At 43.9% G+C, this 14,739-nt stretch overlaps 1 pseudogene; it reads right to left on the reverse strand.

Annotated features, from left to right (window-relative positions):
- Nucleotides 1–265: 265 nt before the first annotated feature.
- Nucleotides 266–703, reverse strand: LOC147426062 (PHD finger-like domain-containing protein 5A pseudogene; annotated as a pseudogene).
- Nucleotides 704–14,739: the final 14,036 nt, after the last annotated feature.

Consider the following 14,739-nt stretch of genomic DNA (forward strand, 5'->3'; position numbering starts at 1 on the left):
CACTATCTGCGAGGGATACAATTTCGATGGCATCTCGATTGGTTTCCTCTCCTAATTTCTTTCTGCTGCTTCTGCTTCTGGCTCCCGCAACCTTGCATTGCCCTCACTCACTCGACTCTCTGTGTGTGTGTGTGTGGAAAGAAAAGCCTTTTCTGAAATAACTATGCAACATCCAATAGCAATAGGAGATAATTTAACATCAATACTGTATATCTATCTGAACAGGTGCAAACGTCACGATTAAAAAGTGTCATTCTTTGCACTCTTACATCTGCAAGAACATGCTATCATAGCCCACAACAAGCATGACACATCTGAGTTGTATGTATGCAACACCCCCCAACCTCATAAGGCACGACAAAGCAGAAGGTTGCAAGAGTGTGAAACCATACTTCTTACGTTCTTAGAACAAGTCAGTTTTGGCACTGCCAAGGTTCACAATTTTGGGGCAACCATCTCTATCCTTCTCCTACTAGGTGCACTCTTTGCAGTAGTAAGCATCAGAAATGCCGGCACCTCCGCAGATGACACAATGCTTTTGGAAGGAGCCATAATTGCACTCATCGGACACTCGAGCCAGAGTACAAGGGCGCACGTATGAATTGCAAATCACACACTTGCCATCGCACTTCTCCTAGAGTTGCCCTATAGCGATGCCCGGCTGCTTGCGACACATTCTTAGATCATGACGATGCTTCGCCATGGCTGCTCGTGAATGCGCTCTTTCCCCACATGTGCTGAGTCTCTCTCTCTCTTAAGCGAAGGGCGCGGGCGCGCTTGCAACGCATGTGAAATTGTGAATGTCATTCCAGTTTCGTTTGCGAGAAAGGCGAGGCTTTCTTTAACTGGATACGACTGAGAGTTAGCAGACACGTGAGTCGACGAGGATGCTTCCACATGAGGTCCAAGGGGGGAAGGTATCTTTCGCAAAGAGAAGCAAAGCTTCTGCTGTGTCAATGATGGCGAGAGTGAGGGACAGAGAGACACAGAGAGGGTAAGGTGGGACTTGTAGAGCGGGGTCGGGAGTGTCGTGTCGGCTTCTATTTTGATTGCTTCAAGGAGAAGACCGGAATTGGGTCCCCCTCTCGACATCCATAGCCCTTTGCTTTCCTGTAGTTGGCATTTCGCCCATTTTTCCTATCCCCTCATTTTCCACCTTGGCATATACCTTGATTTCTGAGAGAGAGAGAGAGAGAGACCTCCACGATGAAGAGGAAGCAGAAGCAGTTGCCCCCTTAGCGCCACCTCAGCAGGATTTTTCCAATTGACCGTAGGACCAGGTAGGGGATCAGTGGTCACAGGCGTCGTGCTGCAGTGAAATCGGACTGTCTCTTTCTCTCTCTCTCTCTCTCTCTCTCTCCCCGTGAGCAGGCAGTCCAGGTAGAGGGGCCCGCGCTGCAACATCAATGGTCTCTCTCTCTCTCTCTCTCTCTCTCTCTCTCTCACACACACACACACACACACACACACACACACACACACACACACACACACACACACACACACACACACACACACACACACACACACACACACACACACACACACACACACCCGTTTGCTTCCTTTTCTCCCGCCCTATATGCAGTGAATCCTCCACTTTGCTCCACAGAGAGAGAAATTGCCCCCGCTCGGACGATCACAGAGCCAAGAAGAACTGCGAAGAACTTATTGCACTCTCTCTTAGAAAGCTTAAAAAGAAGGGTAAAGTGTTCAATATACTGAAAATGCAGGTGTCAATTGAAACCATTAAGAATAGCTCCTATCTTGAGCAGTTTCTGACAGTAAGGATTCCCAGTGGATTGGGCAGATGGATGTAAAGGCTGCTGTGTCTATAGATTGCCCGAGCAAAAAACAACACATTACAACCAATGGTCAATGGCCTACAGATCCCATCACATGCGACCTTCTCACATGCAGTTTCATTGGCATCCCTTTTGCACTTTTGGCCCTATGATATCATTTTGGATGGATGGAAAGGAGAGGTCAAAGTAATATCCTCCATGGGTAAACAGAGTAGTGGCAAGTCCTACCTTCTTAACCATCTTTCTGGTTGCCTGCTGGAGGCAGATGCACGGATGGTGTGTGGATGACTGTAAGATGTGAGTCACACTATTTGTATGTGCTTCTTGACTTTGAAGGGTTGGGAAGCTTTGAGCAAAGTGAGCAAGAAGACACGCTCATGTCCATTCTCAATGCAGCAATTAGTAATTACCATCACCATATTCAACAAAAAGGTAGACTGATCTTCCTTAACACTTAGCATTTGTTACAAAACAAAATGGTTTGGAGAGATGTTGCTAACATGATGTTTTCCCTAACATAATTTTCTTATGGGTGTGACTTGCAAACAGCTGCCTGCCTGTCTCAAATCAGCAAAAGGGTTTTCGTGACTCCCTCTTTGCTACACTCAAAAGGGGGGGAGGGGGGATTCAAACAGAACACATCAATTACTAGCCCACGCAGCATCACTCTCTCTCCAAGCTAGAGGGTGTGCCTCTCTCTCTCTCTCTCTCTCTCTCTCTCTCTCTCTCTCTCTCTCTCTCTCTCTCTCTCTCTCTCTCTCTCTCTCTCTCTCTCTCTCTCTCTCTCTCTCAAGCTGTGGGCGGGGGGGGGGGGGCAGACTCGGGGGCCTGAAAAAGCCACGATGGCCAAGGCACGCTTTGAGGGTCTGCTGAGGTGGTGGGAAGCTGCTTGCCACGAGGGAAAGCACCCTGGAAGTCAACCAGAGCTGGCGGTCAAGCACCACAACGATGGACGTAACAAGCACAGAAGAGGCCACACCAACCCCATCAGGTGCTCCAACTGTGCGCAATTAGGACAAGGCTTTGAAGCGGTTTCTTGTAAGGAACATTGTTGAACAAGCTGCTGTGCAAGATGTGTAGGATACTTGCATTTATTATGGGTAGGCACTTCCCAAGATTTACACCAAAATGCAGTATTGCGTTTCATGCGCCATTCACTCTCACATTGTCCGTATGAGATCCCGCTCCACCACAAAGGTTTAGACGCAAGGAGGATATGCAGAACCAGAATCAGCGTACCAATGTTCCTGCTATTAGGAAGTGAAGAGATGTCTAATTAGTGCATAAGCCAGGAGAGGAAGAAGGCTCATGAATTTTGACTTCTATCATAGAACTCTTAGAAGATGCATGCTACGAGCATTGCCATTGTGATTGAGGCCAATAATAAGATGGATGTTGAGGGACTTTTGGGTCTTTTGGATGGGCTTGTATATGATGTTTTGGAAATGTCTTTCTAGAGGTTTTTTCAAAGAGAGAGAGAGAGAGAGAGAGAGAGAGAGAGAGAGAGAGAGAGAGAGAGAGAGAGAGAGAGAGAGAGAGAGAGAGAGAGAGAGTAATTGGCTAGATTGGTTGAGAGCATGCACACCCCTCCATGCAGAGCTCACTGCCCAGTAGAAGAGTCAGGCCCACTTTTGTGGAACTCTAGAGAAGGTAGAGGTAGGGATTGCTGAACAAGGGCATCGGCGTATCAAAATCATTTTTGACGCACGACCAAAAGGCTAGTTTTTGAGAAAATATTCCTCGACTATGATCCCGCAATTGTGGAAGACGAACCTCATTCTCTCTCACTCTCTCTCTCTCTCTCTCTCACACACACACACACACACACACACACACACACACACACACACACATACACACTCTTCATCTTTTTTCTTGCTGAAAGATGGGGCCGAGGTGATTGCGAAGGCATTGCATAAGAGATGATTGTTAAGCTGTTGCATACAAGTGGTGATTATCATTCATGTCGACAGTACCTTATGATATTCATCACCTCTCCCGCCCTTGGCCACAAAGTCCTCATGTTGGGGCCTCCTCTTTTGCAACTCACCATGAAAACTCTAAAAGAGTCCGTAGTTTATGAAAACTATTCTTTTCACAAAGCAGCCTACACATGGCACTCAAACAAGCAAAGTATACCATTCAAGTTCAAGAGCTACCTATGTATTATGATGAAAATTTGGCATTTGAGTTACCATCTTTTGATCTATTTGTCCACAAACTTATGACAATTTCAACATCTGAATTTACCATGGAGAATAAGTTTGCACAAATAGAGTTTTGGAATATGCTCAACAAGATGGTTCAAAAACAAGGATATGATTGTGTATCAATGTGTGTGTGAATACATTAAAGGAAGAGAATGGCTCTTTTGTTTGAGATTATTTTAATGTGTGTGAACACATTAAAAGAAGAGTATGGCTCTTTTGTTTGAGACTATTTGAGATGCAACATGGTTACTATGCTACACTATACTCTATAGAGTAACTATTGAGATCTTGATCTAATCCTTTTCACTGGTTATTCTCGCTCGGTTTCTTGTCCGCTCGGAAGTACTTGCTCGAGGATTGGGATTCCTCCTCGTAGAGAGCCCGCCCTTGTGGTGTCAACTTGCTGCCTTTGGAAAAATTCCCCTCCCAATTGCTTTTTGCCGAGACTCCTGACGGTACCTACTGTTCAGTACAGGCTGCCCGAAATCCCCAATCCAAGCTACTCCTGCAATCAAGGGCGGGTGTGTGTGACAGGTTGCAACTCTAGAGCCCTTGTATGCGTGTGTGTGTGTGTGTGTGTGTGTAACTACACACACCCAACAAAAAATTCTCCAAATTGGTGCCTCCTCGATTTGCCTTCACTTGAATATTGCCTACTCAGCCTGCTTTGAGTTCGTTTTCCAAAGCACCTCGATTATTGCTCACGAACTTAGCTTGATGTGGCGACCTGCTTACGGTGTGTGCAGTGCCTTTGAATTGCTTCAAGGTCTGCTCACGCTGTTGAGATTCAAATTTCCTGCAAAGTCTTGCCAAGCTCCCCAAATCTTGATAGGGGTGGTTGCGTGCGGGGTGAGCCGCTGCTCGGTGTCTGATGCCCTGAGATCTGATCATACCAATTGATGGGTGCTGCTGCAGAGTGTGCAAGAGAGGGAAGGAGAAGGGGGGGGATGAAGCACTAACAGACATGGAGTTGGGTAACTGGAGAGGAAAGTGAGAGAGTGGTCAACTCTCTCACTTTCTCTCCCTATATTGATTAGGGAGAAAAAGAGTAAGGGTTTTTTCCATGGCCACCTGGCCTACATCCCAACAGCCAGGTAGTCTAAGCCAGTTTGGGGTTATGGGTGTGTAGTGCTTGATTTATGGAGCTTGTTGGCCTTTTCAGACCAGGGACTGGAGGCTTGGATGCCAAGATATGGTCAGTCGAAGTTTTGCTGGGGGCTAGGTTTGTGCTTGGTTGGTCGCCTCGATAGATGTGCCATCTGATGATTTTGGAACTTCACCAGGAATTGTATGTGTTTTATGGATCAACTGAAGGCCACAGGAGACTACAGTGCGTCAAACGGGGTCCGGACGGGCAAGTGATTTTAGTGGGAAGTTGACGGTGGTGGTCAATTCGGAGCAATCTGGTGTTTTTTGCCATTTTTGTCGCATCAGGTGACATGCCAAGCATGGTTGGAATGGGATATAGCTTGCACAGGTTAAAGCTGAAAGCCAAGGCTTTAGTGGGGATTTTGTAGATCGGGGGTCGGATCACCGAGCCATAAATGGCAAGGGATTGAATGTTGTAGGGAAAAATGTTTTTGTATCGTGATTTTTTTGAAAATTTTGGAAGGCCTTGAGGCCTAGTGCATCCATAGGCTACCACGTGGCCTATGGGTAATCCGACATGCGTAAAGAAACCGGAGGCCTGCGGGGTATATATACTGCAAGGGCCGCCTATAGTGGTCACCTGAGAAGCGTGGTTAGCTTGTTGAGCTTGGTGGCGATGGCTCCTTGCCTGCAGGCGCTGCACTGGTGGCAATTTTGAGCTGGCGAGGGCGGCGCTAGTGGCTCTGATGCTGTGGGTTGTTGGTGGCAGTGCCGTCAGTTGGCCGCGCTTAGTTGATGATGTGGCAGCCCACTGGGGTATGTTCACACGCCCTCATGGACAAAATGTTTTTGAGAGAGAGATGGAGAGCACGGATGGCACCGTCAGTGCCCCGGCTAAGGGGAAGTTCATGTGGAGTGGGATGCAAGCAAGTGTGTCAAAATATGGGCGGCCTTCACGCACTATGCAAGCCAAAAATAGAAGAGGGGGGCCGGAAATAGAAAAAGGAGAGAAGGTTCTTTTTGGGAAGGTCGAAGAAGAAGAAGAGCGGGCTCTCACAAGAGCTCGGGGAGGAGTTTTTTGGTGGAAAAAAGTGAAGGTGAAGGACACGGAGCTTGAGAAGGAGCCTTCGACGATAGAGAAGAAGAAGGTTTCAAAGTTTCTTTGAACCAACGAAGCAAACAATTTTTTTTTTACTGATGTTCTCTAAAGTGGAGTCGCTTCGAGGCGACTTCAAGGCAACAGTTTCTGTCTTGATGCAAACCTTTGCTCCACCATTTATATAGACTTGAATTTGCATCCTTTTCTTGATGACAACATCCACCAAAGAAAGAACATCCGCCAGGCTACCTACCCTGAGTGCCATATTTTGCACCAACATTGACCTTACCTCTTGGCAGCCTGGTGCTAATGCTAGTCAACCACTATCATGTCAACTTTGGGTTCATTGCCAACTACTGTCCAAAAGTGATATGAGCTCTTTGACTTTGGACATCACTCACCAAATCATACTCTGGATAGCCGCGCCCAAGCTGGAAATCCTCTTGTTTAATCCTACGATGCCTTCTTTTCTTGCTAGTTTCAGGTTGCTTCTTCCCCTCATATACTTTCTTCTTGCCTTTACAAGTTCTAGTCTCTTGCTCAATTTCTGTCTCACTCTCAGCTCTAGCTCTTTTAATGGACAACACTTCGACATCCTGTTTATCCACCCCAATGATGTTCACCCTAGGGACTTCACCACCATATGTTTGGGCCTGCTACACTGGATTCTCAATTTCTTGCTCCCTTGGACTGTTAAACCGTGCTTGGTCTCTCGCTTTGCCAAACAATGGGTAGGTACCACCTCTTTCCCTCGACAGATGAGAACAGTCTGGCGCATAATGCCCTTCTTCACCGCAATTATAGCACCTTCCAGGTAGCGGCCTTGCCCTGCCTCTTGCTCCTCTTGGCTGTCTCTTGTTCATTACTTTAACCGCAGCTCTTGCATCTATTCTAATAGATCATGAACCGTACGTATCCACTGCTGCGAAATAGCAGTTGCAACCCTATTCGCTTAATTTTCCTCCCGAGTTGACTCTCAAGGACTTTGTGGTTGAACAGGTGCCATCGCTTCATAACTTGCTACACCCTGTTCTATCTTCTTTTTGATTTTCCTACTTTTTGACCTTGCAATTTCAACTGACCTTTTGTAGTTCTCCGGGCTTTCAAAGTCCACTTTCTCTCGCACCTTTGGATGCAAGCATGTCATAAATTTATCCAATTTGAAGTACTCACTATTGGCTAGCTGCATAGCCACTGCTAACTCTGTCCAACATGCTTCAAAACGATCCAAAATCAAACTGAATTCCTCGCCTACATCCTTCTTTAAAGCCTTCAGCCTCGCATTCATCTCAACTGGAGATGCTTCCTTATGAAAATCATATAGAAATCTTGTCTGTAGTGTTGGCCATGCTTGTTTTGGCTCCATCTCCAAAGCTTCGAACCACAATTTAGCCTTTCCGCGCATCACCAACGGGAAGGTTTGCATTTTGCTGTCCTTGTTAGGTATTCGTAGAGACAACATGTACAATTCAAAATCTGCAAGCCATTCATCTGGATTCTTGTCACCTGTAAAAATTGGACCATAGCTTTGGGACGCCATCTTTACCAATACAAAAACCTGTATTTTTACTTCACCAATCGGAGCAATCAACATGCTCCTCGATGGGGGCATCAGAAGATGGATAGGGAGAAGGGGTATGCACCCAGAACACAAACAATTTGCCTCTCTATAGCTCATGGCAAACACAACACCCCAATCCACTGGGATTCACCCTTAAAATCCTCTTTCCTACTAGAAGACCACTCGCTGCACACCTCTTGAGTCGACCACACTATGTAAGATCACAATTGAACACATATGCACTGCATGACACAGTTCACAGCAGCTTCCAACACACACCCAAATCCTCTTTCTATCTCTTTGTCACAAGACACCGCCGGTTTGATGAGGGCACACTTGCCTACCCACACCCAACACCACGGACACAAGCATAAGAGCAATATAACAAAGGGGGGGAAGGGGAAATGACACCAAAAAAATACTTGCAATGATGTTCTTTTCTTCACTCAAGACACCCAAGTACAATCATCTCCGTCAACACAACCTCGACGGGCCCAAAAAACACTACCAATACTTGGCTTCGCCTCCACATAGCTCTCCTTGCTGAGAGCAGCACAAAACCTTCCCTTGATAGCACTCTCGTTGGAACCCAAACAATCCCAAAGTTTCTCCCAGAAATACCTACCATGGGCTGCTCATTGAGCTCCTTCTTCAGTCCTTGGTGCAAAATCACGCACACGAACTCCCTCTTCCTTGGAGCCTCCCATCGCCCAAAAGACCAAGCCCCTCCTTGGACTCACACCTTCCTTGGACTCTTTTTCTTCCTCCTCTCCCTTTCCCTTTCCCTTTCTTTTACTTCTTCCTTTTTTCTTCTTCTTCTTTCCTTTCTTCTTTGACGCGCCCTCTTCCCTCTTTCCTTAAAAAAAATAAATAAATCGTCTTTTAGAAACTTTAAGCCTTCCTTCTTTTTACACTCAAGGGCCAACGATGGCGCCGTTGTTGCTCCCTTTGAGTTCTTCTTTCTTCTTTTAGAAAAATTGGGAGAGGGATCCATGCACCCTTGCGAATTTGCATGCCACATCACCATCCTGTTTGTGCCCTATTTTTGGCCAAAACCGGCCATTGTTATGCCCATAGGCTCTGTGCACCGTCGAAACTGTCACCAACATGGTGCCATTCACAATCCTCACACATACATATCATAGCTAGGAGCTCGTGGAGCTTTTTTTTCGCCCACCTTCAATGCCTTGCCATATGGTACTTGAGGGTCCAGTCCCCAAGATGTAAAGCCCATGCGATACCCCCCATTGCCGGCTTCAATCCACATGGCCTTTGCCACTGCTTGAGACTTGGAGGCCCGCCCATTGAGGCCATGAAAACAAGAAAAATACATTTGACGTCCTCCTTTGAGCCAATGTACCCGAACTTCAAACTCGGATATCTTCCTTGTTTGAAGTCCGATTGATGCCCCGTTAGTTCTTGCTATTCTTACTTGAAGGATGCCACCCTCTAGAGCCTAGTCAAACCCCAAACGATGCCAAATGGCACAGCTTCCAAAGCAGTCTGCTTGCCTCACACAAGAACCCGAGAAATCTTCAAATGATCATAACTTCCCCCCTAGAGCTTCGATTGGCCATCCAAGAAAACCGGCATGCTCCACAACTTAAGATTTACATGCCTACTTGCATGTTCTAGCTCAGGCTACATGCCCATACATGCCCTGTCCGACGGGGATCTGTAAGACCTTCTAACTTTAAACTGGCATATCTTGCACACCATGTCTTCGTTTGACGAGCCGTTTGGAAAAGAACCTAGAGCATCTTGGAGACCACATTCTAGAGCACCAACTCAACATGTCGGGCACTTTGGCTATCATCCTAATTAGCCCGCCCTCGAGGCCTCTCTAGCAATAGGGTCCCAAACATGTAGACATCCACACATACATTGCTTACTGGATCAAACCAAGTTTGGTTGTACCAACATCGAGAAATCACTCTTGCAAAACCTTGACCTAATCCCTTTTATGATGCATCCAAATCCTCTAATTGATAGCATTTTGAGCTATATACTCTAGCTTTTGCAATCTGTAAAAAAAATACTTGGTAGCTATGAGTTTACAACCGTTTTGTTAGTCAAAATTTAAGACCAATTTTTTACAAAAGCACTTTTGACAAAAATTCATGTTTTGCTTGTAAAACCCACAAATCAACTTCGAAACCAAATTTGAAAAGACCACTATGCTCCTAGGGACTAGTGCTAGCTATGGAATGAGTCTGGGCTCAACCTGTGATGACAAAGGAACATGGATCACGATCCATGTACCTTTGTGTCAGATTTTGTTGGAACTTGGTCCAAAATTTTTGCTTGGTCTACTGATCCCAACTATATGGCTTTTATGTGATTAAGATCAATTTAGGTCACCCATAAGTCAAGCCTTAGGTCTGCTTGATGGTTCTTGAAATTGAAGTACTTTTTCTTTCTTTTGACCCACTTTTTGACCTTTTTTGGCCACCTTGCTTTGGAAATTTTGTTTCCAATGGTCTTTGCTACAAGTCTATATGGTCTTTGTCCAAAAAATAAAAAAAGATGCATGGATCGCAATCCATGTTCCGTGAAGTTTGGATACCAAATTTGGCTTGATGATTACTTGTGATTTCAATAGTCTACTCCACCACTTAATTTTTGTTTTTGAAAAGCTTTTTGTCAATGAAAAGAAAAAATTATGTTTGCCCTCCGATTTTTGACTAGCTACTAGTTTTTTAATGCTTTGATCAACTCTTTTTTAATAATTTTGACTATGGTGCCCTTTGTAAAAGTTGTTTTAAATGTTGTCAGCTACTGCTCAAATCTCAGTCTCAGCAGATGGTCAAAAGGTACATGGATTGTGATCCATGTTTGACATCCTTTTGGCATGAAACCTGGCGAGCAAAATTCTTATGACCTGTAGAAGCCAATTCTCACCCCTTTCTGAATTTGAACCTCCAAAACTTGAAAAATTCAACTCTTGGTCAAAGTTCTAAGCTTTTGCGTTTTTTTTCCTAATTTCTATGGTATTAGTTTTTGTTCAATCAATAATAGAGGTACATGGGTCATGATCCATTTTTCTCCAGCAAACTAAATGAAACCTTCCAGACTGCTTCTCTAGGGATCAAATCCCCCTTCTCCACAAATTTTTGGGTTTTGATTAGCTTTCAATATTTGAACATCAAATTTTCCAATTTTCAAAGTTATGGTCTAACTTACCAAAATATGGTTTTTTGCAGTTTTTCCTTGAACTTTTCAGCCCACTTTGATGGTAAAGGTTGCTACTTAGCCTATCTCCCAATGTTGCTTGGCCCCTATTGCTAGAAGCCATGGCCTCCCAATATGATTGGGTAAGCATTATCACTTGCTTTCATTACAAAATATTCGACTAGGCACTTTATGCTCATCACCTTAATCTTCATGTCCAGAGCCAACCAAAGAATCTAGCTTTAGCATGGTTGGCCATCCTCATATGCACATTCAATTTGGCAACTTCCTTAATGCTTGTTTCTCTCATAGGTGCTTTTGTTATGACACATACGAGCTCCATTGCTTATCTCTCTCATAGATGCTTCCATCATGACACATATCTACACTCCACCATCTATATAAGCATGCATCTGCATACTCTTCTGAATGACAACATCCACAAGGCGAAGAACATTGGTTGGACTCCTCACCCTTAAAGCCATATTCTACACTGCATTCACATTGCCCTTAAATCTTGGCAACCTTGTGCTAACACTCATGGAACACTACCTTCTTAGCTTGGGATTCAAAGCCAATAGCTACCCAAAAGTAATATTAGATTCTTGCTTTTGTACATCACTCACCACATTGTACTCAGGTGACCACATCCCAACTGAAAGTTTGCCTACTTGATCTTGTGGCATCTCCTCATTTTTCTAGTCTATGGTTGCTCCCTACCTTTGTACACTCTCTCCTTTCCCTTGCAAGTTGTAGTCCCCCACTCAATTTCTATTTACTTTTCACCTTTTGACCTTTGCTAGCTAGAGCCTCCACATACTGCTTGTCCACTCCAATGACGTTGACCCTAGGGACTTCACCATCATCTAGCAAGCTGATAGCATTAGACTTTCAACTGTCTACTCTCTTTGGCCACTAAATTGTCCTTGACCTCTTTCTCTACAAAATAATAGGTGCATACCTCCTTTCTCTTCTAGGCGAATGTGGGCAGTCTAGCGTAAAATGACCCTCTTCCCCACAATTGTAGCACCTACCAAGAAATGACCTTGCCTTGCCTCTTGCTCCTCTTGGTTGACCTCTATCCATTGTGCTTAGGTGCAATTCTTGCATCTTCTCAGACAAATCTTAAATTGTTTGCACCCAGTTTTGTGGGATGACTGCTATGCCTTGGTTCCCATGATTCTTCTATTTAGAGGCATCACGAGGGATTTGCAGCTGGGTAGAAACCACCACCTTGTAACCGGACACGCCTTGTTTAATCTTCATTTTAAAATTTGTGCTCTTTGCCTGTGCAATCACCACTGCACCATTGAAGATCTTTGGAATTTCAAAGTCAACCTTTTCCCTCACTTTAGGATGTAGACACACCATGAACATATCCAACTTAAATTTGTCACCACTAGCCAATTGCATGGCTGTTGCTAATTCTACTCAACATGCTTCAAACAATCTTTTTAAAAAAAATCCTCACTTACATCTTTCTTGAGAGCTTTAAGCTTTGCATCCACCATCTCAATTGGGGACGCCTCCTTGAAAAAATTGTGCAAAAATTGCAGCCACTCAAGAATGCCTCGACTCCCCTTCCAAAGATTCATAGTGAGGTAGTCTGGGGCTTCAATAAGAGAGGTGAACACTAAACACCCCTCAAGGCTCCCGCGCTACTCAATTGGGGCTGGGGCAACCACAAGCACAACAAAACAACAAACCCACAACAAAACCCAAATAAGATAGGGGCACCACCTAGCTATGGGATGTAAACTAGGACGCAAGAGAGATTTCGTCACAACCAAGAGGAGGTGCAACAAAATGCACACAAGCAATCTCATACAAAGACCCACACCAAATGGCGCAAGAGAGAGTCAGAGCAAAGAGAGAAATGAAACTTGTGTAATACCTTGTTTGTGACTTGCAAATGGAGATGGTTCGTTATGATGCTATCATAGAGCTTGTACGAAGCTAAGTCAATGCTTAGTGAATGCTAAACATTGCCAACACACACACCCTGTCGTAGGGTGTGGGAGACCTCTCACCACAATACCCTCTTACAATGGACACAAAATTGGCATTAAAAACACACTAGAACACTTTCTCAAACAAGATCAAATGATAGAAACTTAAAATACACAAGTGCCCTTGAATTCACCAAACCGTATTGCACAAGTGGAAGGACGAAGATTTGAACGTCGCATCACACCTTTGATGCACCAAACCTCAATTTATTAATGATGGAGGAACATATACAATTAGTAGTTTTGAGATTTTGAACTCACGCTCTCTCACTTGCAATGTGTAGCTTGAAAGCTTCCCTCACACCAAAAGTGAAGCTCACAAAGTGATTGCTACACCTAAGTCTCTCCTCACGCATAGAGTGTTGGGGTGCTATGTGAGATATTGGGGATCATTTACAAGAAGGAGAGGGGTCTATTTATAGGTTGGAGACCTCTCACTGAGATTATTGGAAATCCTAATTTATACGCTAACAAATTAGGATTATGATTTTTTTTTTTAATATCAAAACATTACGGGCCTTCTTTGTCTGCTTGAGTCATGGATGTGTACTCAAAAGAGAGCATGATTGATGGTAGATAAGGTGAAAGTAGAGTTTTGAGGAAAGAGAGAGAGAGAGAGAGAGAGAGAGAGAGAGAGAGAGTTACTATGCACATGTAGGCTTGAGGTGAGGTGTCTTTTATAGTTAGGTCAATGGCTATTTGTGTTAGTATGTTGGTGATTAGTGTTAGTAGTTTTGTAGCTAGTAGGATGTGGAAAATTACATGGCATATGCACTCAAGGTGCATCACATGATTTATATAATGATAAAAAGTAAGAGAAGGATGAGAATATACACAATTTGATGGAAACCACAAGATGGAAAGGGAATTTTTCACCTATCTCCTCTAGTGAATGAAACGGTTGTAGAACTCTATCGGTGTAGTTTTTGTGACCATGGAAAAGTTGAATTTTCCATGATCAAACTCCTCCTTTGGTAGATCTTGAGCTTGGTTATTTGCTGATTTTTTCTCTTTTTATGAAAGAATGAAGAGCTTATGGTAACAGGAATTTGATTCTAGAGAGAGAAATTGAGCTATATGTGTGTAGAGATGATAATTTTGAGCTATGGAGTAAGGGAGAGATGGGAATGGTGAAGAAGATGAAAGAAGCCATGAAAGTTGCAGGTTTGAGTGAGGGATGGAGAGGAATGAGTGTGTGTGTGTGTGTGTGTGTGTGTATGAAAGTAGGAAAGGAGGTGAGAGAAGACTATGGGTTACTTTGTGAGAAAAGTGGGCAGACTGGGGTCCACTCAACAAATTCTATCTCACTGGTGGTTGCTCCAAAAATTATCAAAATTTTTGAGGTGATTATTAAGATTTTGGTCCACATTCTCTCTTTTGACCACTGTTTCAAATTCTTCAGTGGCCCCCTTTTGTTGAATTTGCATAGGGCTCGAAAGGTGAGCCCCTCCTTGTATGAGAGCATGACCTAATTGATTCTTAGGGGTTTGAAAATATGCATGGTTGTGGATTATGCATAAATATAATATATGAATATAATTAAAAAAACAGGTCAGTATATAAACAATTCGTGGAATTTAGAATAGTGTCAACTATATATAAATATAAAATGGAAAAAAGAGATATATGAAAATATAAGGAATCCATTTGTTTTTATTGAAGTATATTTATTTACAAGAGATAAGGAAAAATACCTTTAGGAAATAGAAATTTAGTGAAAGGCAATGACTGATGGTGAAAGGTATTTTTGAGGTTTTTTCTTGGAGTGGATTCTCACCCAAAAATAAGAGAAGCT

This window comes from Adiantum capillus-veneris, chromosome 24 (assembly GCF_014529385.1).
Source record: "Adiantum capillus-veneris isolate H3 chromosome 24, ASM1452938v2, whole genome shotgun sequence".
Lineage (NCBI taxonomy): Eukaryota > Viridiplantae > Streptophyta > Polypodiopsida > Polypodiales > Pteridaceae > Adiantum > Adiantum capillus-veneris.